The sequence below is a fragment of the Ranitomeya imitator genome, chromosome 9, assembly GCF_032444005.1.
Source record: "Ranitomeya imitator isolate aRanImi1 chromosome 9, aRanImi1.pri, whole genome shotgun sequence".
Lineage (NCBI taxonomy): Eukaryota > Metazoa > Chordata > Amphibia > Anura > Dendrobatidae > Ranitomeya > Ranitomeya imitator.
In genome coordinates, this window is record NC_091290.1 from 139135610 (window position 1) to 139157769 (window position 22160).

Genomic DNA, 22160 nt, shown 5'->3' on the forward strand with positions numbered 1-22160 from the left:
TGCAGATCTGCAAGGGATTATTCATGCCTATTCTGGACGAGAAAAAAATTTGCAGCATGCTGCGATTTGCAGAGGAAATCGGATGGCACAAACCCAATTAAGGCTACGGATGCGAGGAAATGATCGGACCGCAGTCCACTTTTTGAGCACTCACACAATGTAGAAGATGGAGAAATCTTGTTCTCCATCTTCTCCTTAGTGCTACGATTCTCCCTTCTAAGAGAATCGGATCACGCTAAACGGGAACTGTGATAAAACTAGGATTATCGTTTGATCCAAGTGTCATTTATATAATAATAATTCTCTGAATCTGGCTGAATCACTCCAATGCTGAGGAAGAAAAGTTGTCTCTGCCACCGGCATCGGGCACTGACAATGCTTCTCCAAGCACTCAATAATTCAGCAGCACACTGCACCCCAGCAAGAAAAAGCCAAGAGGCAGGGGAGTGGCGCTAAAGACAGCCGATGAATACACTCCTTTATCCATGCGAGAAGCTAAATGCAAGGAATATATTTTCTTTCAAGACAATGGTGCGGTTGACAATGTTGCAACTTGTATTAAAAAAAAAAATATGGAAAAATGATGGTAATTAGAGCACTTTTGTGCTTACAGCGTTATTTGGAAATCACCGGTTGCCACTTTGTGATTTCCATCTCAGCTCTAATGTCAGGAGTCATTTTCTAACATTTGAAAAAAAAAAAAAAAGCATATGAATACAATTGATCTTTCCCGACAGGGAAGGGAACATTAAAAATAGGCGTTTTACATAAATAAAAAAAAAAAACACACAAGCGTGAGCCCATATACAATGCCGGCAGAATGCGAGAGCGCCTCTAATGAGCGCCGTAATTTGCGTGTCACTGCAAGATAAATATTTACAAGTCACCAGAGCGGAAATAAATGACTCGAATTTGTCTTCTCCTTAATCAGGAGCAAGAATGAAGAAAAAGAAAAAAAAAAAAGAAAAGGAGTCTTATAAATATTAGAGTACGGCTAAGTGTTCTCTATTAAGGCATGATTATTTCACAGTGTTATTTATCGACGGGTGAGGAATGAGGCGTCGTAGGCTCTGGATCAAAGGACAATTTGCCAATTCTATGGAAAAAGGGCAACCTACAAGGAAAGGCAGCACTCAGCAGGGCGATGTATGAGGATCGGGCGAGATGTCAACTTTGGAGACAGGATTGTTGGAGCCGTCACCAACTGGAATATTCAGCTATTAAAGCTTTGTCTTGTGAATCTTGCACATAGTTACCTGACTAGTAAGGAGCTTTATCTGCTGACTTAAAACAACAATCTCTGAAAATAACTAATGATTAATAAGATCATGTGTATCAGTGGGCGCCCCGATCCCCAAATTGCTTAGTTTGTGATCTGCGGTGTTAAACATCAATCACACTTCTGATTGTTTTCACGCACGAGAAAATCTCGAAATGAAAAAAAAATAATTCTCCACCTTCTCCTTTTTGATAGTCTGTGAAAATTGGACTGCATTCGGATGTCATCCAAATGCAGTCCAATTTTTTTCCCGGACCCCTTGACTTGCATTGGCGGTTTTGATTAACCTTGGATCAAAATCGAACTGGATTAAATGCAGAAAGCATAAAAAAGTGTACATGGATGGCCTCTGGGTGATGTCCATGATTTTTCATGGACCCATAGACTTGTATTGGTAATTTTGATCCGTGACCTCAATCAAAAGTTTATATGTCTCAGTGATTTTTTTTTTCTTTTTTTTTTTTTAGAGACGCACAGTCGACAGAATAACAGGAACAAGTGAACAGCCCCATAGTTAATAATGGGTACATGTTCTACCCATGAAATGTGATCTAGAGGGGCAACTTTTATTTTGTGGAGAGTGCCCAGCTGGTGTAAGGAGACTTATCGGCCATGGGAAACTAATGATGCAAATAAATAGGAAATAGGGACTCTAGCAATCCTAAAAGTCAATACTGACCTATTCTGGTTTGGCTTTTTTATCCTAAGTAATGAAAATCTGTATAACAACTTCTATGAGCTCTGTTGAGGATGCCACACTGGCTTTCCCAGGAGAAGATAAAAGAAATGGCTGAACCCAAGATATAACACGCACAACAACATGGCAACCTACTTATGGGGAGGGCACAGGTGTCATTCGGACAGAAAAGAGCGATCGCTTTCTTTAAGAATGAGAACAACCTTAAAAGATTCTTCAACCTTGATACATTTGACTTAAATAGTCCCAAAGGGGCATTCTAACTAATGGAGCCAAGTGCCTCTCTGCTCCAGGTTTATTATGGAGTTATGTGCGGAGGTTACATAGTATCCGGTGTCACCTTTGCTTCCTTCCTGTTAATGATATTGCGCTGAAGACATATGGATTTCATGCTGACATAACAATAATGTGCATCATCATAAAAAGTGCAGATAAATACAGCACATCCTCGATCTATGATATCTCCAGATCTTCACCTGTCTTACCCTGATGCATGCGTTTTGGTTGCATTCTCTACAGTCGGGAAATTAATATTTCATACACTGCCGATTTTCCAAGTTTTCACATCTACAAAAAAAGAATGGAGAGGTCTGTAACTATTTATCACTAGATGGTGGCCCGATTCTAACCCATCGGGTATTCTAGAACATACATGTATTTATGTACGTCGCGCTTAGCACAGCCACGTAGTATATAGTACAGCCCACGTAGTATATAGCACAGCCCATGTAACACAGACAGCCACGTAGTATATAGCACAGCCACGTAGTATATAGCAGCCACATAGTATATAACACAGCCCATTTAATATATAGCACAGCCCATGTATTATATAGCAAAGCCCACGCAGTATATAACACAGGCCACGTAGTATATAACACAGGCGAGACCGCTAAGTCATCTGGGTAATTTTGCAATGCATCACTGGGAACAGAAGCTCAAAGAGAAACAAAAGACCAGCGCTCCATCCGGATGTAGTATTCCAACGTGCAAACTTTATTGAGCCATGTAACAGCGACGTTTCGACCCGGAGGTCTTTATCAAGCATGGCTCAATAAAGTTTGCACGTTGGAATACTACATCCGGATGGAGCGCTGGTCTTTTGTTTCTCTTTGGACTATGTGGATGATCCAGGAAGGTTCCCTGGATGCGGACCTGGCGCCCCAATAAGTGAGTGCTGTCAGTCTTCTTTTTCTTGGGAACAGAAGCTGGCGGCAGCATCGCATGCATCAGTGGAAGTCGGAAGGTGAGAATAGCACAATTTTTTATTTTTTTAAATTATTTTTAACATTATATATTTTTACTATTGATGCTGCATAGGCAACAAAAATAGTAAAAAGTTGGTCCGGGATGGGGCGACACACTGGCGCTGACTGGAGGGGAGTAGGGAGGGGGCACTGACTGGAGGAGAGTAGGTAGGGGCAAATTCTCGGCCGGACAAAGCCTGTCGGCTACGTGGGATTTCCATTACAGACAGACGGAAGTATACTCATTAGACGATTATATAGATAGATAGGTACACTTCATCTGTGAGAGATAGAACCTAAAAATAAAATCTAGAAAGTCCAATTGTATGATTTTTTACATAATTAATTTAGCATTTTATTGCATGAAATAAGTATCTGATCACCGACCAACCAGCAAGAATTCTGCCTCTCACAGACCTGTTAAGTTTTTTCTGTAAGAAGCCTCCTACTCTGCACTCATTATCTGTATTAATTGCACCTGTGTGAACTCGTTACCTGTATAAACGATACCTGTCCACACACTCAATCGCACTCCAACCTCTCCACCATGGCCAAGTCCAAACAGCTGTCTAATGACAACAGGGACACAATTGAAGACTTGCACAAGGTGGGGATAGGCTACAGGACAATAGGCAAGTAGCTTGGTGAGAAGGCAACAACTGCTGGCATAATTATTAGAAAATGGAAAAAAAAAGATGACTGTCAATCTTCATCGGTCTGGGGCTCCATGTAAGATCTCGCCACATGGGGTCAGGATGATTCTGAGAAAGGTCAAGAAACAGCCCAGAACTACAGTACAGACCAAAAGTTTGGACACACCTTCTAATTTAAAGATTTTTCTGTATTTTCATGACTATGAAAATTGTAAATTCACACTGAAGGCATCAAAACTATGAATTAGCACATATGGAATTATATACTTAACAAAAAAAAGTGTGAAACCACTGAAATTATGTCTTATATTCTTTGTCCTTCAAAGTTAAAGTAGCCATCTTTTGCTTTGATGACTGCTTGGCATTCTCTTGATGAGCTTCAAGAGGTAGTCATCGGGAATGGTTTTCACTTCACAGGTGTGCCCTGTCAGGTTTATTAAGTGGGATTTCTTGCCTTATAAATGGGGTTGGGACCATCAGTTGTGTCGTGCAGAAGTCTGGTGGATACACAGCTGATAGTCCTACTGAAGAGACTGTTAGAATTTGTATTATTGCAAGAAAAAAGCAGCTAAGTAAAGAAAAACGAGTGGCCATCATTACTTTAAGAAATGAAGGTCAGTCAGTCCGAAAAATTGGGAAAACTTTGAAAGTGTCCCCAAGTGCAGTGGCAAAAACCATCAAGCGCTACAAAGAAGCTGGCTCACATGAGGACCGCCCCAGGAAAGGAAGACCAAGAGTCACCTCTGCTTCTGAGGATAAGTTTATCCGAGTCACCAGCCTCAGAAATCGCAGGTTAACAGCAGCTCAGACTAGAGACCAGGTCAATGCCACACAGAGTTCTAGCAGCAGACACATCTCTACAACAACTGTTAAGAGGAGACTTTGTGCAGCAGGCCTTCATGGTAAAATAGCTGCTAGGAAACCACTGCTAAGGACAGACAACAAGCAGAAGAGAATTGTTTGGGCTAAAGAACACAAGGAATGGACATTAGACCAGTGGAAATCTGTGCTTTGGTCTGATGAGTCCAAATTTGAGATCTTTGGTGCCAACCACCGTGTCTTTGTGGGACGCAGAAAAGGTGAACGGATGGACTCCCACCGTGAAGCATGGAGAAAATGAGTATTATCTGACAGAATTGCAGGGGTGTCAATACTTTTGGCCATGACTGTATATATCAGCTCCTGTGTATACATATGTATCAGCTCCTGTGTATTCATATGTATCTGCTCCTGTGTATAAATATTTATCCGCTCCTGTGTATACATATGTATTCGCTCCTGTGTATACATATGTATCAGCTCCTGTGTATACATATGTATCAGCTCCTGTATATACATATGTATCTGCTCCTGTGTATACATATGTATCAGCTCCTGTGTATACATATGTATCAGCTCCTGTGTATTCATATGTATCTGCTCCTGTGTATAAATATTTATCCGCTCCTGTGTATACATATGTATTCGCTCCTGTGTATACATATGTATCTGCTCCTGTGTTTACATATGTATCAGCTCCTGTGTATACATATGTATCAGCTCCTGTGTATTCATATGTATCTGCTCCTGTGTATAAATATTTATCCGTTCCTGTGTATACATATGTATCCGCTCCTGTGTATAAATATGTATCCGCTCCTGTGAATACATATATATCCGCTCCTGTGTATACATATGTATCTGCTCCTGTGTATACATATGTATCCGCTCCTGTGTATACATATGTATCCGCTCCTGTGTATTCATATACAGTATATCTGCATCTGCAAGTATTTATTATGTGCCGACTCATGCACCAAGGCTGTATAACAGAAGGAGTTTTGGCGTTTTTGCTTCAGCAATGTAATTATGGTCCCGTGACACAAGCCCTGAATGTTCCACGTCTCTGGATCTGCACTTTACCTCTTGAATACAGTAACCATCACTGCCGCCAGTGACTGATGATTCTACTAGACAGACAAAGCTGTAATTATGTACGTCTGTGAGACAGCGCTCATCACCGCTTCATTCCCAGGAGACCCACGTTACACTGGATCACAAGACATAAGGGAGCCTGGGCAAACAATTGTGTATTGTACTCACATTACCCAAACATAGTCAGTAATGAGAACAATCACAAACAAGGCAAAATCTTCTTTAAAGGCCACGTCCTCCTGAAAAAAAAATAAAGTTTCCAAATTGTCCTGAAGAAAAATATCCTTCGGTATTGCATCTACAGCTCCTACGGAGATCGGTATGTCTCTATGGTAACAGACTACAAAAAAAACCTTTGTGGTCTGATACTTAAAGGGGAAATATACTTTTTAGTAATTTTGCAGAATAAGCTGTTCTGTGTGGATGAGGAATAACACTATATCTGGTGATTATAGCATTTGTATCCTGGATTTTCACCAGGCGTTCCCTCTGCAGGTTCTAGCGTTTAATCTGCAATTGACTTTGAGCTGGTGGTGTAAGACTAGTTGCTATGATGTCAGCCATACACAGCACACAGACATGAGGGATTCCTGCTGTTCATTCGTTAGTTAGTATGCCGATACAAGCATCATAAGTATGGAGGTCGATATGCAATAGTTCTAATCAGTGTAGATGTGAATCCAGCTCTGGGGTGAGATAAAAGACTTGTTGGAAGGCTCAGCATCTTTCTATGTCTCCCTCTACCTGTTTCCGCACTCTGCTCCTTACTCCTGCTCTCTCTACAGAGGACACCTTGGTGTATTTGTTTTGAGCAAGATGGAGTTGCGCCGTTTTTTTTTCCAGAAAGAATAATGGTTTCAAGGGGAGACCTGGCCCATAAATGGAAAAAGAAGCAGAATTCTATTATATTCAGAAGTGCTATTGATTTATGCAAACATTGTTGACAGTATAGTTGCCCTTTAATTCTTATTGCTAATTTGATGCTTTTACAACACACACAGAATAAGGGGCATAAGGAAGGGAATATGACTTGTGAATTCTGTGACTGAATTCACTCCTGTGGTCACAAGTGGTACTGCAGCTTCTGAGCTTCCTCCCTCAGGTGTTCTGGTGAGCTCGTTAACTGCTTCATTACTTAACTCCACCTGATGCTGCTATCCTTGCTCCTTGTCAATGTTTCAGTGTTGGATCTGAGCTTCTCCTGATTGTTCCTGTGACCTGCTGCTCTGTATAGCTAAGTGCTTTTTGCTTTTTTGTTGCTTTTTTTCTGTCCAGCTTGTCTTTTGTTTTGCTGGAAGCTCTGAGACGCAAAGGGTGTACCACCGTGCCGTTAGTTCGGCACGGTGGTTTTTTTTGCCCCCTTTGCGTGGTTTTGCTTTAGGGTTTTTTGTAGACTGCAAAGTTCGCTTTACTGTCCTCGCTCTGTCCTAGAATATCGGGCCCCACTTTGCTGAATCTATTTCATCCCTACGTTTTGTCTTTTCATCTTACTCACAGTCATTATATGTGGGGGGCTGCCTTTTCCTTTGGGGAATTTCTCTGGGGCAAGTCAGGCCTATTTTTCTATCTTCAGGCTAGCTAGTTTCTTAGGCTGTGCCGAGTTGCCTAGGTAGTTGTTAGGCGCAATCCACAGCCGCTTTTAGTTGTGTTTAGGATAGGATCAAGTGTGCAATCTACAGAGTTTCCACGTCTCAGAGCTCGTTCTTGTATTTTTGGGTATTTGTCAGATCACTGTGTGCGCTCTGATCGCTAAGCACACTGTGTTTCTGGATTGCCTTCATAACACCTGTCATTAGCAAACATAACAGTACAAGGAGCCAAACTAATGATTCTCAATAGAGGGAAAGAAAAAGTTCTGACATCATTTTTTTTTTTTCTGCTCTGTGTTCACTTTTTTTTTTTTTCCCCTAGACATTTGGGTGATTCTGGACACAGGTGTGGACATGGATATTCAGGGTCTGTGCTCTTCAATGGATAATCTCGTTATAAATGTACAAAAAATTCAAGATACTATTGATCAGAAATCTATGTTAGAACCAAGAATTCCTATTCCTGATTTGTTTTTTGTTGATAGAACTAAGTTTCTAAGTTTCAAAAATAATTGTAAGCTATTTCTGGCCTTGAAACCTCATTCTTCTGGTAATCCTATTCAACAGGTTTTGATTATTATTTCTTTTTTGCGCGGCGACCCTCAAGACTGGGCATTTTCTCTTGCGCCAGGAGACCCTGCATTGAGTAGTGTCGATGCGTTTTTCCTGGCGCTCGGATTGCTGTACGATGAGCCTAATTCAGTGGATCAGGCTGAGAAAAATTTGTTGGCTTTGTGCCAGGGTCAGGATGATATAGAAGTATATTGTCAGAAATTTAGGAAATGGTCAGTACTCACTCAGTGGAATGAATCTGCGCTGGCAGCTTTGTTCAGAAAGGGTCTCTCTGAGGCTCTTAAGGATGTCATGGTGGGATTTCCTATGCCTGCTGGTTTGAATGAGTCTTTGTCTTTGGCCATTCAGATCGGTCGACGCTTGCGCGAGCGTAAATCTGTGCACCATTTGGCGGTACTGCCTGAGGTTAAACCTGAGCCTATGCAGTGCGATAGGACTATGACTAGAGTTGAACGGCAGGAATACAGACGTCTGAATGGTCTGTGTTTCTACTGTGGTGATTCCACTCATGCTATTTCTGATTGTCCTAAGCGCACTAAGCGGTCCGCTAGGTCTGCCGTCATTGGTACTGTACAGTCCAAATTCCTTCTGTCCATTACCTTGATATGCTCTTTGTCGTCGTTTTCTGTCATGGCGTTTGTGGATTCGGGCGCTGCCCTGAATCTGATGGATTTGGATTATGCTAAACGTTGTGGGTATTTCTTGGAGCCTTTGCGGTGTCCTATTCCATTGAGAGGAATTGATGCTACCCCTTTGGCCAAGAATAAACCTCAATACTGGGCCCAGCTGACCATGTGCATGGCTCCTGCACATCAGGAAGTTATTCGCTTTCTGGTGTTGCATAATCTGCATGATGTGGTCGTGTTGGGGTTGCCATGGCTACAAACCCATAATCCAGTATTGGATTGGAATTCCATGTCGGTATCCAGCTGGGGTTGTCAGGGGGTACATGGTGATGTTCCATTTTTGTCGATTTCGTCATCCACCCCTTCTGAGGTCCCAGAGTTCTTGTCTGATTATCAGAATGTATTTGAAGAGCCCAAGTCCGATGCTCTACCTCCGCATAGGGATTGTGATTGTGCTATCAATTTGATTCCTGGTAGTAAATTCCCTAAAGGTCGATTATTTAATTTATCCGTGCCCGAACACGCCGCTATGCGCAGTTATGTGAAGGAATCCCTGGAGAAGGGACATATTCGCCCATCGTCTTCACCACTGGGAGCAGGGTTCTTCTTTGTAGCCAAGAAGGATGGTTCGCTGAGACCGTGTATTGATTACCGCCTTCTTAATAAGATCACTGTTAAATTTCAGTATCCCTTGCCATTGTTATCTGACTTGTTTGCTCGGATTAAGGGGGCTAGTTGGTTCACTAAGATAGATCTTCGTGGTGCGTATAATCTGGTGAGAATCAGGCAAGGAGATGAATGGAAAACTGCATTCAATACGCCCGAGGGTCATTTTGAGTATCTAGTGATGCCGTTCGGACTTGCCAATGCTCCATCTGTGTTTCAGTCTTTTATGCATGACATCTTCCGTGAGTATCTGGATAAATTCCTGATTGTTTACTTGGATGACATTTTGATCTTCTCAGATGATTGGGAGTCTCATGTGAAGCAGGTCAGAATAGTTTTTCAGGTCCTGCGTGCTAACTCTTTGTTTGTGAAGGGATCAAAGTGTCTCTTCGGTGTGCAGAAAGTTTCATTTTTGGGGTTCATCTTTACCCCTTCTACTATCGAGATGGATCCAGTTAAGGTCCAGGCCATCCAGGATTGGATTCAGCCGACATCTCTGAAAAGTCTGCAAAAGTTCCTGGGCTTTGCTAATTTTTATCGTCGCTTCATCTGTAATTTTTCTAGCATTGCCAAACCATTGACCGATTTGACCAAGAAGGGTGCTGATTTGGTTAATTGGTCTTCTGCTGCTGTGGAAGCTTTTCAGGAGTTGAAGCGTCGTTTTTGTTCTGCCCCTGTGTTGTGTCAGCCAGATGTTTCTCTTCCGTTCCAGGTCGAGGTTGATGCTTCTGAGATTGGAGCAGGGGCGGTTTTGTCACAGAGAGGTTCTGATTGCTCAGTGATGAAACCATGTGCTTTCTTTTCCAGGAAGTTTTCGCCCGCTGAGCGTAATTATGATGTGGGCAATCGAGAGTTGCTGGCCATGAAGTGGGCATTCGAGGAGTGGCGTCATTGGCTTGAAGGAGCTAAGCATCGCGTGGTGGTATTGACTGATCATAAGAACTTGACTTATCTCGAGTCTGCCAAGCGCTTGAATCCTAGACAGGCCCGTTGGTCGTTATTTTTTGCCCGCTTCGACTTTGTGATTTCGTACCTTCCGGGCTCTAAAAATGTGAAGGCGGATGCTCTGTCTAGGAGTTTTGTGCCCGACTCTCCGGGTTTATCTGAGCCAGCGGGTATCCTCAAGGAAGGAGTCATTGTGTCTGCCATCTCCCCTGATTTGCGGCGGGTGCTGCAAAAATTTCAGGCGAATAAACCTGATCGTTGTCCAGCAGAGAAACTGTTCGTCCCTGATAGGTGGACTAATAAACTTATCTCTGAACTTGATTGTTCGGTGTTGGCTGGTCATCCTGGAATCTTTGGTACCAGAGAGTTAGTGGCTAGATCCTTCTGGTGGCCATCTCTGTCACGGGATGTACGTACTTTTGTGCAGTCCTGTGGGATTTGTGCTAGGGCTAAGCCCTGCTGTTCTCGTGCCAGTGGGTTGCTTTTGCCCTTGCCGGTCCCAAAGAGGCCTTGGACACATATTTCGATGGATTTCATTTCTGACCTTCCCGTTTCTCAAAAGATGTCAGTCATTTGGGTGGTCTGTGATCGCTTTTCTAAAATGGTCCATCTGGTGCCCTTGGCTAAATTGCCTTCCTCCTCTGATTTGGTACCTTTGTTCTTTCAGCATGTGGTTCGGTTGCATGGCATTCCTGAGAATATTGTTTCTGACAGAGGTTCCCAGTTTGTTTCAAGGTTTTGGCGAGCCTTTTGTGGTAGGATGGGCATTGACCTATCCTTTTCCTCGGCTTTCCATCCTCAGACTAATGGCCAGACCGAACGAACCAATCAGACCTTGGAAACATATCTGAGATGTTTTGTTTCTGCAGACCAGGATGATTGGGTGTCCTTTTTGCCGTTGGCTGAGTTCGCCCTTAATAATCGGGCCAGCTCGGCTACCTTGGTTTCTCCATTTTTTTGCAATTCTGGGTTCCATCCTCGTTTCTCTTCAGGACAGGTTGAGTCTTCGGACTGTCCTGGTGTGGATTCTGTGGTGGATAGGTTGCAGCAGATCTGGACTCAGGAAGTGGACAATTTGATCTTGTCCCAGGAGAAAGCTCAACTTTTCGCTAATCGCAGACGCCGTGTGGGTCCCCGACTTCGTGTTGGGGATCTGGTTTGGTTATCTTCTCGTCATATTCCTATGAAGGTTTCCTCTCCTAAATTTAAACCTCGTTTTATTGGTCCGTATAGGATTTCTGAGGTTCTCAATCCTGTGTCTTTTCGTTTGACCCTCCCAGACTCCTTTTCCATACATAATGTATTCCATAGGTCGTTGTTGCGGAGATACGTGGCACCTATGGTTCCATCTGTTGAGCCTCCTGCCCCGGTTTTGGTGGAGGGGGAATTGGAGTATATTGTGGAGAAGATTTTGGATTCTCGTGTTTCTAGACGGAAACTCCAGTATCTGGTTAAATGGAAGGGTTATGCTCAGGAAGATAATTCCTGGGTTATTGCCTCTGATGTTCATGCTTCCGATCTTGTTCGTGCCTTTCATGCGGCTCATCCTGGTCGGCCTGGGGGCTCTGGTGAGGGTTCGGTGACCCCTCCTCAAGGGGGGGGTACTGTTGTGAATTCTGTGGCTGAATTCACTCCTGTGGTCACAAGTGGTACTGCAGCTTCTGAGCTTCCTCCCTCAGGTGTTCTGGTGAGCTCGTTAACTGCTTCATTACTTAACTCCGCCTGATGCTGCTATCCTTGCTCCTTGTCAATGTTTCAGTGTTGGATCTGAGCTTCTCCTGATTGTTCCTGTGACCTGCTGCTCTGTATAGCTAAGTGCTTTTTGCTTTTTTGTTGCTTTTTTTCTGTCCAGCTTGTCTTTTGTTTTGCTGGAAGCTCTGAGACGCAAAGGGTGTACCGCCGTGCCGTTAGTTCGGCACGGTGGGTTTTTTTTGCCCCCTTTGCGTGGTTTTGCTTTAGGGTTTTTTGTAGACTGCAAAGTTCGCTTTACTGTCCTCGCTCTGTCCTAGAATATCGGGCCCCACTTTGCTGAATCTATTTCATCCCTACGTTTTGTCTTTTCATCTTACTCACAGTCATTATATGTGGGGGGCTGCCTTTTCCTTTGGGGAATTTCTCTGGGGCAAGTCAGGCCTATTTTTCTATCTTCAGGCTAGCTAGTTTCTTAGGCTGTGCCGAGTTGCCTAGGTAGTTGTTAGGCGCAATCCACAGCCGCTTTTAGTTGTGTTTAGGATAGGATCAGGTGTGCAGTCTACAGAGTTTCCACGTCTCAGAGCTCGTTCTTGTATTTTTGGGTATTTGTCAGATCACTGTGTGCGCTCTGATCGCTAAGCACACTGTGTTTCTGGATTGCCTTCATAACACCTGTCATTAGCAAACATAACATATGACTCCAAATTCAGACTACACAGAGATTATTTGTTGTCTGTTACTATGGAGACATTATCACTGCATTAAGCGCTGTCAACACAAAACAACATAAGTCTATTAATGAAAACTATATTCAAAGTTGCTTCATTTTAGTTGAGTTTAGATTGCCATTTCTCTAATTTATTCATCTTGCTCAACTATTGCACTTACTCCCATTGACTTCTTCTGGATAACGTTTGATTCAATGGCTTTCAGAATGGGCATTGTGGATCCTCTCCATTTTCCTTGCAGATATATGCGTATTAGATAATTTAAAAAAAAAAATTTTCCCCACAAATGGCACCCCCGTAACCCACAGGTTGCGTCTGGTATTGCAGCATACTCTCAGACTTTTTAATTTAATATATTGATGAAGGTGGGGGAGAAAGGGGCTTCAGTTAACCTAGGATTTGGCATTGGACTTATTGAAAAATGTCTGCACTTTGCATCATTGCACGGTGGGCGATTTACAACATAAAGAGCAGGAAGAACTTACAAAGTTATAATTAGACTTTTACTGGAGATAAAACTTCTATTTTTAGTCCAATTAGAGCAGATCAAATAACTGTATTTCCGTCTCTTTAATGCAGGGGGATAAAACACGGCGCGGCGCACACTTTCTACTGCTTTTTGGTTGTGCAAGCAAGTAAATCACTAAACTCATTAATCTTTTGAGATGATTTGAAAGTACAAGGGACCTGCCTGTCTAAGAGGGTTATTTTTTCTCTTAGTTTGCTACTGAGTATTAATTGCCTGTCACATCCAATTGTTGCTATAACTTGCAAAACCCAATGGAATCCGATTTGAAAGAAGGAAAAAGAGAAACTACAAAAGAATGAGTAGTAGGTTATTAGGATTCCCTACAATTGGCGACAGGAGTTGCAGTTGGGATTTAATGTAACTTTTTTTAAAACTTTTCAAACTTTCTGCCCTCCGTCATCCAAGGACACAAAGTTCATGAAATGATACAAATACAATATACACAGACAAGACACTTTAAGTGGATTGCTGCATCTTGCGGCAAATGCTTCTTTCTCCACTTAGGAGACACTTCTCCCACCTCCTAAACTTATCCATTCTTCTTAAAACAGCAGCCAAACAGCTTGCTAAGGCTACGTTCACATTAGTGTTGTGCGGGGCAGCGTCGGTGACGCAACGCACAACGCATGCAAAAACGCATGCACAACACAGAGTTTTGTGACGCATGCGTTCATTTTTGCATGATTTTTGGCGCAGAAAAAAACTGCATCATGCAGCGTCCTCTGCGCCCTGACAGTTGCGCCAAAATGACGCATGCGTCACAAAACGCAAGACAACGCATGTCCATGCGCCCCCCATGTTAAATATAGGGGCGCATGACGCATGCGTCGCTGCGGCAGCGCCCAACACTGCCCCGCACAACGCTAATGTGAACGTAGCCTAAGGTGTCAGAATACAGCTGCCTAGAAAAGTGTGTGAAGAACAGAATGAAACAGATCCCGCTTATGTTTTCTAGTGTATTATCTTACCCTAGTAAGATATACAGTAGTACTGATCATTGTAGCTGTGAATCCAGCTGATTCACAGCTACACTGCTCAATACTGCTTTACAATGTCCGCCATGCTGCTGCTTCTGAACCTGTGCTACAAAGAGACATGAGAGCAGGAATCCATCATGTCTGTGTGTGCTGTGTATGGTAGACACCATAGCAGCTAGTCTATACCCAACAGCTCAGAGACAACTGAAAATTAAAGACAGAGACTTCAGAGGGGAAAACTTGCCAAAATGAAGGATTTACCTTAGGTCATTTAATGACCAGAAATAGTACACAGAAAACAGATCATTCTAAAGAGTGACTTAAAATGAAGGAGTGCACTAATGTTTTCACCTTATGGTGGCGCTACACATTCATTTACAATATCCTGAGTTTTCACTGTTCCATCACTATCCTGAATGCAAAACTAATCACTAGGCAAGTAGAATTGCAACATGTAATGCCCGATTCATCAGGACCGTTGTTTTTCTTGGTGGTCCGGATGAGGTGGCCTGCTGGAGTCAGGTACTCTTAATTCCTGAAGAGGTACACACTTCTTTAAGAATCTGGATAATCTAAGCCGTGGCGTGCCCTTCCACGCGTTATGCCAGACTTCTCACTCTATTCAGGCGACTGGAGTGAGATTTCTGGTGGACGAAACGAAATGAAGTAGCTGCGTTTTACAGTACCAGCAAAAGCTATGAGATTTCAGAAATCTCATGCACATGCATAGTTTTTTTTTTCATGACTAAATTGGAAAACTGTTACATTTTTGCACACTGCAGCATGTCACTTCTTTCAGTGTTTTTGCAGCATTTTTTCCCCCATAGAAAGTAATGAATAAATGCATAAATGCAGGTATCAGGTTTTGCTTCTCCAATCCACCCCATTCTATAGTACTTAGATGCTACAGGTGCATGCTTTTGTTTTTGTTTGTTTTTTAAAGACAAAATTTAGTTTCATACAATGTCAAAATCCCACCTTTTGATATTGCAACATTTGTTTATGAAACACATTCATTGTTTTGTCTTAGGACTAGTGTTGAGCGATACCGTCCGATACTTGAAAGTATCGGTATCGGATAGTATCGGCCGATACCCGAAAAATATCGGATATCGCCGATACCGATATCCGATACCAATACAAGTCAATGGGACATCAAGTATCGGAATGTATCCTCATGGATCCCAGGGTCTGAAGGAGAGGAAACTCTCCTTCAGGCCCTGGGATCCATATTAAAGTGTAAAATAAAGAATTAAAATAAAAAATATTGTTATATTCACCTCTCCGGCGGCCCCTGGACATCAGCGGGAGGATCCGGCGTCCGGCACGGCTTCTTTCTTCAAAATGCGCGCCTTCAGGACCTGTGGAATGACGTCCCGGCTTCTGATTGGTCGCGTGCCGCCCATGTGACCGCCACGCGACCAATCAGAAGCCGCGACGTCATTCCTCAGCTAAAGTCCTAGAATGAGCGCCTTCTAGGACCTGAGGAATGACGTCGCGGCTTCTGATTGGTCGCGTGGCGGTCACATGGGCGGCACGCGACCAATCAGAAGCCGGGACGTCATTCCACAGGTCCTGAAGGCGCGCATTTTGAAGAAAGAAGCCGTGCCGGACGCCGGATCCTCCCGCTGATGTCCAGGGGCCGCCGGAGAGGTGAATATAACAATATTTTTTATTTTAATTCTTTATTTTACACTTCCGATACCGATACCCGATATCACAAAAATATCGGATCTCGGTATCGGAATTCCGATACCGCAAGTATCGGCCGATACCCGATACTTGCGGTATCGGAATGCTCAACACTACTTAGGACTCATAAGTGGCGCCCCCACCGCTCCGAGTCAGTGTTTAGCAGGTAACATTAATACGCTAAGTGCCTCATTACAGACGCTCCATGCAGTTCTGCATTTAAAAGTTATTCCTGCTTGTCTGTCACAGAAGGGGGAAGCAAAGTATTTATTAAGATCTGAAAAGGAAATATATTCCTGAGCATTGTTTAAGTACTGAACAATGGGCTTCAAGTGCGGGGAACACGCTCATTATGTATAATCGCTACGTGCTATAGGCGGCTGTTACAGAAACAGTGCAATTAACAATGATTACTAAGTTACTTAGTCATACACTGCCCTCAACACATACAACCGCACTCACTGTCACTGAAGTGGATTTGTCATCAGACTATGCTGCCCTACGGAAAATCTGCTCTGCCATAAGAAAAAAAAACAGCATATATATTAGTAATGCAGCGTCACACAGCGCATATACAGGTCCTTCTCAAAAAATTAGCATATAGTGTTAAATTTCATTATTTACCATAATGTAATGATTACAATTAAACTTTCATATATTATAGATTCATTATCCACCAACTGAAATTTGTCAGGTCTTTTATTGTTTTAATACTGATGATTTTGGCATACAACTCCTGATAACCCAAAAAACCTGTCTCAATAAATTAGCATATCAAGAAAAGGTTCTCTAAACGACCTATTACCCTAATCTTCTGAATCAACTAATTAACTCTAAACACATGCAAAAGATACCTGAGGCTTTTATAAACTCCCTGCCTGGTTCATTACTCAAAACCCCCATCATGGGTAAGACTAGCGACCTGACAGATGTCAAGAAGGCCATCATTGACACCCTCAAGCAAGAGGGTAAGACCCAGAAAGAAATTTCTCAACAAATAGGCTGTTCCCAGAGTGCTGTATCAAGGCACCTCAATGGTAAGTCTGTTGGAAGGAAACATTGTGGCAGAAAACGCTGTACAACGAGAAGAGGAGACCGGACCCTGAGGAAGATTGTGGAGAAGGACCGATTCCAGACCTTGGGGAACCTGAGGAAGCAGTGGACTGAGTCTGGTGTGGAAACATCCAGAGCCACCGTGCACAGGCGTGTGCAGGAAATGGGCTACAGGTGCCGCATTCCCCAGGTAAAGCCACTTTTGAACCATAAACAGCGGCAGAGGCGCCTGACCTGGGCTACAGAGAAGCAGCACTGGACTGTTGCTAAGTGGTCCCAAGTACTTTTTTCTGATGAAAGCAAATTTTGCATGTCATTCGGAAATCAAGGTGCCAGAGTCTGGAGGAAGACTGGGGAGAAGGAAATGCCAAAATGCCTGAAGTCCAGTGTCAAGTACCCACAGTCAGTGATGGTGTGGGGTGCCATGTCAGCTGCTGGTGTTGGTCCACTGTGTTTCATCAAGGGCAGGGTCAATGCAGCTAGCTATCAGGAGATTTTGGAGCACTTCATGCTTCCATCGGCTGAAATGCTTTATGGAGATGAAGATTTCATTTTTCAGCACGACCTGGCACCTGCTCACAGTGCCAAAACCACTGGTAAATGGTTTACTGACCATGGTATTACTGTGCTCAATTGGCCTGCCAACTCTCCTGACCTGAACCCCATAGAGAATCTGTGGGATATTGTGAAGAGAAAGTTGAGAGACGCAAGACCCAACACTCTGGATGAGCTTAAGGCCGCTATTGAAGCATCCTGGGCCTCCATAACATCTCAGCAGTGTCACAGGCTGATTGCCTCCATGCCACGCCGCATTGAAGCAGTCATTTCTGCCAAAGAATTCCCGACCAAGTATTGAGTGCATAACTGAACATTATTATTTGATGTTTTTTTGTTTGTTATTAAAAAACACTTTTATTTGATTGGATGGGTGAAATATGCTAATTTATTGAGACAGGTTTTTTGGGTTATCAGGAGTTGTATGCCAAAATCATCAGTATTAAAACAATAAAAGACCTGACAAATTTCAGTTGGTGGATACTGAATCTATAATATATGAAAGTTTAATTGTCATCATTACATTATGGTAAATAATGAAATCTAACACTATATGCTAATTTTTTGAGAAGGACCTGTATACACAAACATAAAGTTAACACTTAAACAACAGAATATAACTCCAAGTAAATCAAACTTCTGTGAAATCAAACTGTCCACTTAGGAAGCAACATTAATTGACAATCAATATCACATGCTGTTGTGCAAATGGAATAGAAAACAGATGGAAATTATTGGCAATTATCAAGACCCCCTCAATAAAAGAGTGGTTCTGCAGGTGGGGACCACAGACCACATCTCAGTGCCAATGCTTTCTGGCTGATGTTTTGGTCACTTTTTAATGTTGATTGTGCTTTCACACTCGTGGTAGCACGAGACGGACTCTACAACCCACACAAGTGGCTCAGGTAGTGCAGTTCACCCAGGATGGCACATCAATGCGAGCTGTGGCAAGAAGGTTTGCTGTGTCTGTCAGCGTAGTGTGCAGAGGCTAGAGGCGCTACCAGGAGACAGGCCAGTACACCAGGAGATGTGGAGGGGGCTGTAGGAGGTTAACAACCCAGCAGCAGGACTGCTAGCTCAGCCTTTGTGCAGGGAGGAACAGGAGGAGCACTGCCAGAGCCCTGCAAAATGACCTCCAGCAGACCACAAATGTGCATGTGTCTGCACAAATGTTTAGAAACCGACTCCATGAGGATGGTCTGAGGGCCCGACGTCCACAGATAGGGGTTGTGCTCACAGCCCAACACCGTGCCACAGAACACCAGGATTGGCAAATTCGACACTGGCGCCCTGTGCTCTTCACAGATGAAAGCAGGTTCACACTGAGTACGTGTGACAGACGTGACAGAGTCTGGAGACACCGTGGAGAGCGATCTGCTGCCTGCAACATCCTTCAGCATGACCGGTTTGGCAGTGGGTCAGTAATGGTGTGGGGTAGCATTTCTTTGGAGGGCCGCACAGCCCTCCATGTGCTCGCCAGGGGTAGCCTGACAGCCATTAGGTAGCGAAATGAGATCCTCAGACCCCTTGTGAGACCATATGCTGGTGCAGTTGGCCCTGGGTTCCTCCTCAGGATAATGCCAGACCTCATGTGGCTGGAGTGTGTCAGCAGTTCAATGAAAGCATGGAAGCTATGGACTGGCCCGCCCGTTCCCCAGACCTCAATCTGATTGCGCACATCTAGGACATTATGTCTCGTCTCGCTCCATCCACCAAGGTCACGTTGCACCACAGACTGTCCCGGAGTTGGTGGATGCTTTAGTCCTGGTCTAGGAGGAGATCCGTTGGAGACCATCTGCCGCCTCATCAGGAGCATGCCCAGGTGTTGTACAGTGGGGAGGTCATACAGGCACGTGGAGGCCACACACAGTACTGAGCATCTTTTCCTTGTCATGAGGCATTTCCACTGAAGTTGGATCAGCCTGTAATTTGATTTTCCATATGATTTTGATTATCATTCCAAATCCATACCTCCATGGGATGTTCATTTTGATTTACATTGATAATGGTTATGTTTTATTGTCCTGAACACATTCTACTACGCAATGAATAAAAATTTGCAACTGGAATATTTCATTCAAAGTTATCTAGGATGTGGTATAGTGTTCCCTTTATTTTTTTGAGCAGTGTATATTAGTAATGCAGCATCACACAGAGTATTTATATTAGTAATGCAGCATCACACAGCACATATTGCATGCAGTAAATGGACATAGATGTCTAGATAATAAGTACTGGCATCAACTCGGCGTCCTGCGGAGATAGCACTCGTATAATTAATGTCCAGAATCAGCAAACATTGTGACATTATTATCTCGGTATCGATCTACAGGCTCTTATACGTCTCCTAATAACAGAGCACAGAGACTGGATCTAATCAATATCAATTATTCCACATTCAAAAGGTAAGATGGCTAAAATACTTATTCCAATCCTCTTTACTAGGCAGTAATAACCATGATTAATACAAGTATCTAAAACCATGGCTGGGCTTTGGAAGCTTTACATTTCATGCTTAGTCCAGCAGTGAACTTGTTAACACCCGGCAAAAATATTGCTGTCTGTGAATGAGAACACTACTGCTAGATACAAAAGTATCCAGTCTAGACAATGCTCTGTGTGCTGGTGGTAGTTTGATACAATGTATCAGGCAAGAGTCCAGACAGTCGGGCTCACAGAGCATTGTCTAGATTGGAAACATCTATATTTCTTAGTTGAGAGCAGGACCAGTAATATGTAATGATTTGCATAAACGAACTCATCACTTTGTCCTTACTGGTCACAAACAATAGATCTTGAAAATCATAATTAATTCAGAACATAAAGGGGTAAAGATATCAAGGCTTTAAAAGTTGCAAATTCCGTCGCTATTTGTGAGACCTTTTATGATTTTGAAAGTGGAAAACGTTTGAAAAAAAGTTAACTATGCAAAAAGTCACAATGCCCCAAAAGTATATAAGAAAGTTGCAGAACTTTTCATATAAATAAAGCTTAAATCGCTGAATAAATTACATCTCTTCAGCACTTACAGGGAACCTGTCAGGTCCTCCATGCCCTCCAACCCAGCAGCATTCACATATGTATCACTCAATTCCCTGCCTAACCAGCCCTTTATAAGGTTATTCACTTACATCCATGTTTTTAAAAAAAAGTATTTATAAGCTCTGTGTTTATTATGTTAATTAGGTCTTTGACTAGTCGGTGGGGCGCTAGTTTCCCCAGACTAGTCAGCCCTCTTTGCAGGTTATCACAACCCTGTCATCACCAGATCCTTGCAAACCTCGCGCATGCTCCAAAGTGGAAAAGATGCTCACATACATCTTCTGCCCCTTCGGTCATGTGATGTTTCGCCTCTGAAGCTGGGAGGAGTACACCAGGCTTCAGAGGATCAATGACGGTACCGAATAGAGCCGAGCGCATGCGCCAGATTTGCAGAGAACAAATCATATAGAGAGGGCCGTCTAGTCGGCTCTTTATTCCTTAGTGCACTGGCATGGAAGACATTATTCAGCAGTCAAAGAGTAAAAATCGAGAGATACAACTTCTTAAAGAATCAAATTGTATTGATTTTCTGTTAACAGTCAAACAATGTGAAGGCAAGAAAATAAAATCCATATATTTTTTTTCTGCCTTTCAGACTGATGTGACTGATGTTACTCATTATACAACATTACACAGCAGTCCTGATTAGTGTAGATGTGATTCCAGCTCTGGAGTGAGGTAAAAGACTTGTTAGAAAGCTCAGCATAATCTTTCTGTGTCTTCCTTTGCTTGTTCTCTCATTTCTCCTAACCCCATTTTCATCTGATCCTTAACGAGCTACTGTACTTTCAAATAACTTTTTGGAATAAGCCATCCTGCGTGTCCCTATCTTATTGATCTATGCAAAGCTTGTTTTAAATGCAGTTCCCATTTAGGGTATGTGCCAACGATCTGGAAGTGCAGCCTTTTTGGATGCTGCTCCCCTGCGCTGCGTCCATAGTTAGAAGCACAGTGGATGGGATTTATAGAAATCCCATGCCCACTGTGTGCTATTTAACTCTGCATAAACTAAGCCGCGGTGCAGGTTTACAAGCCGCTGTATGTCAATTATCTGCAAAAGAGACACTAGTCTCCGCTATGTTGTTTCACACACAGCCATTCATTAGATACGGTAAATCCACATGGTTCAATGAACGCATGCAAATTTACCTACGTGATTAGAACGCAGCATTTTGGATGCAGCAAAAATACGCATCCAAAACGCTGCTATATCCTGATCGTGGACACATAGCCTTAAAGGTTAACGATCCCTTATGAAACCCAAGAAAAACAAAACAAGGTGAGAATATACCCTGTAGTACCCAATCGGGATGGTCTCATTTATTTACTTACTACAGAGTATATACTCACTTTGATTTTTTTTTCCTGGGTTTTGTCTGTGAAATGTCCACAGTGTGAACATGCTTCTGGCTAACATGCTCCTACACACTGCACGTACACCAACTTATGCTCCGGCTCATTTAGTTGGTTTTGTTGGAATTTCTTGTACTCTGCAAAAACAAGGGTATAGCTCCCTTTTTTAGCTAGGCATTGCATCTATGTAACATCCCATGGGCCAGTGTTTTAACAGTCGGTCCTGTATCCTGCTTTGCCTTTATCTATACTGAGGTCGGCTGACACAAGGTGAGATTTTATTCCCAGAGGTAGGATAGGACTGTCCCGACTGGATACACCTTGTCGTGGTGGGATGGCTTTAACGC

At 43.1% G+C, this 22160-nt stretch overlaps 1 protein-coding gene across 5 annotated transcripts in view; it reads right to left on the reverse strand.

Annotated features, from left to right (window-relative positions):
• Positions 1 to 22160, reverse strand: part of CHST8 (carbohydrate sulfotransferase 8) — a 495888-nt gene that overhangs the window by 389748 nt on the left and 83980 nt on the right. Inside the window, exon 3 of one of the 5 annotated variants that reach the window (XM_069739213.1) lies at positions 2462 to 2543. The exons of the other annotated variants lie outside the window; for them this stretch is intronic. The gene's annotated coding sequence lies outside the window, so the exon portion shown is untranslated. The remainder of the gene's footprint in view (positions 1 to 2461; positions 2544 to 22160) is intronic. 5 annotated transcript variants of the gene reach the window in all.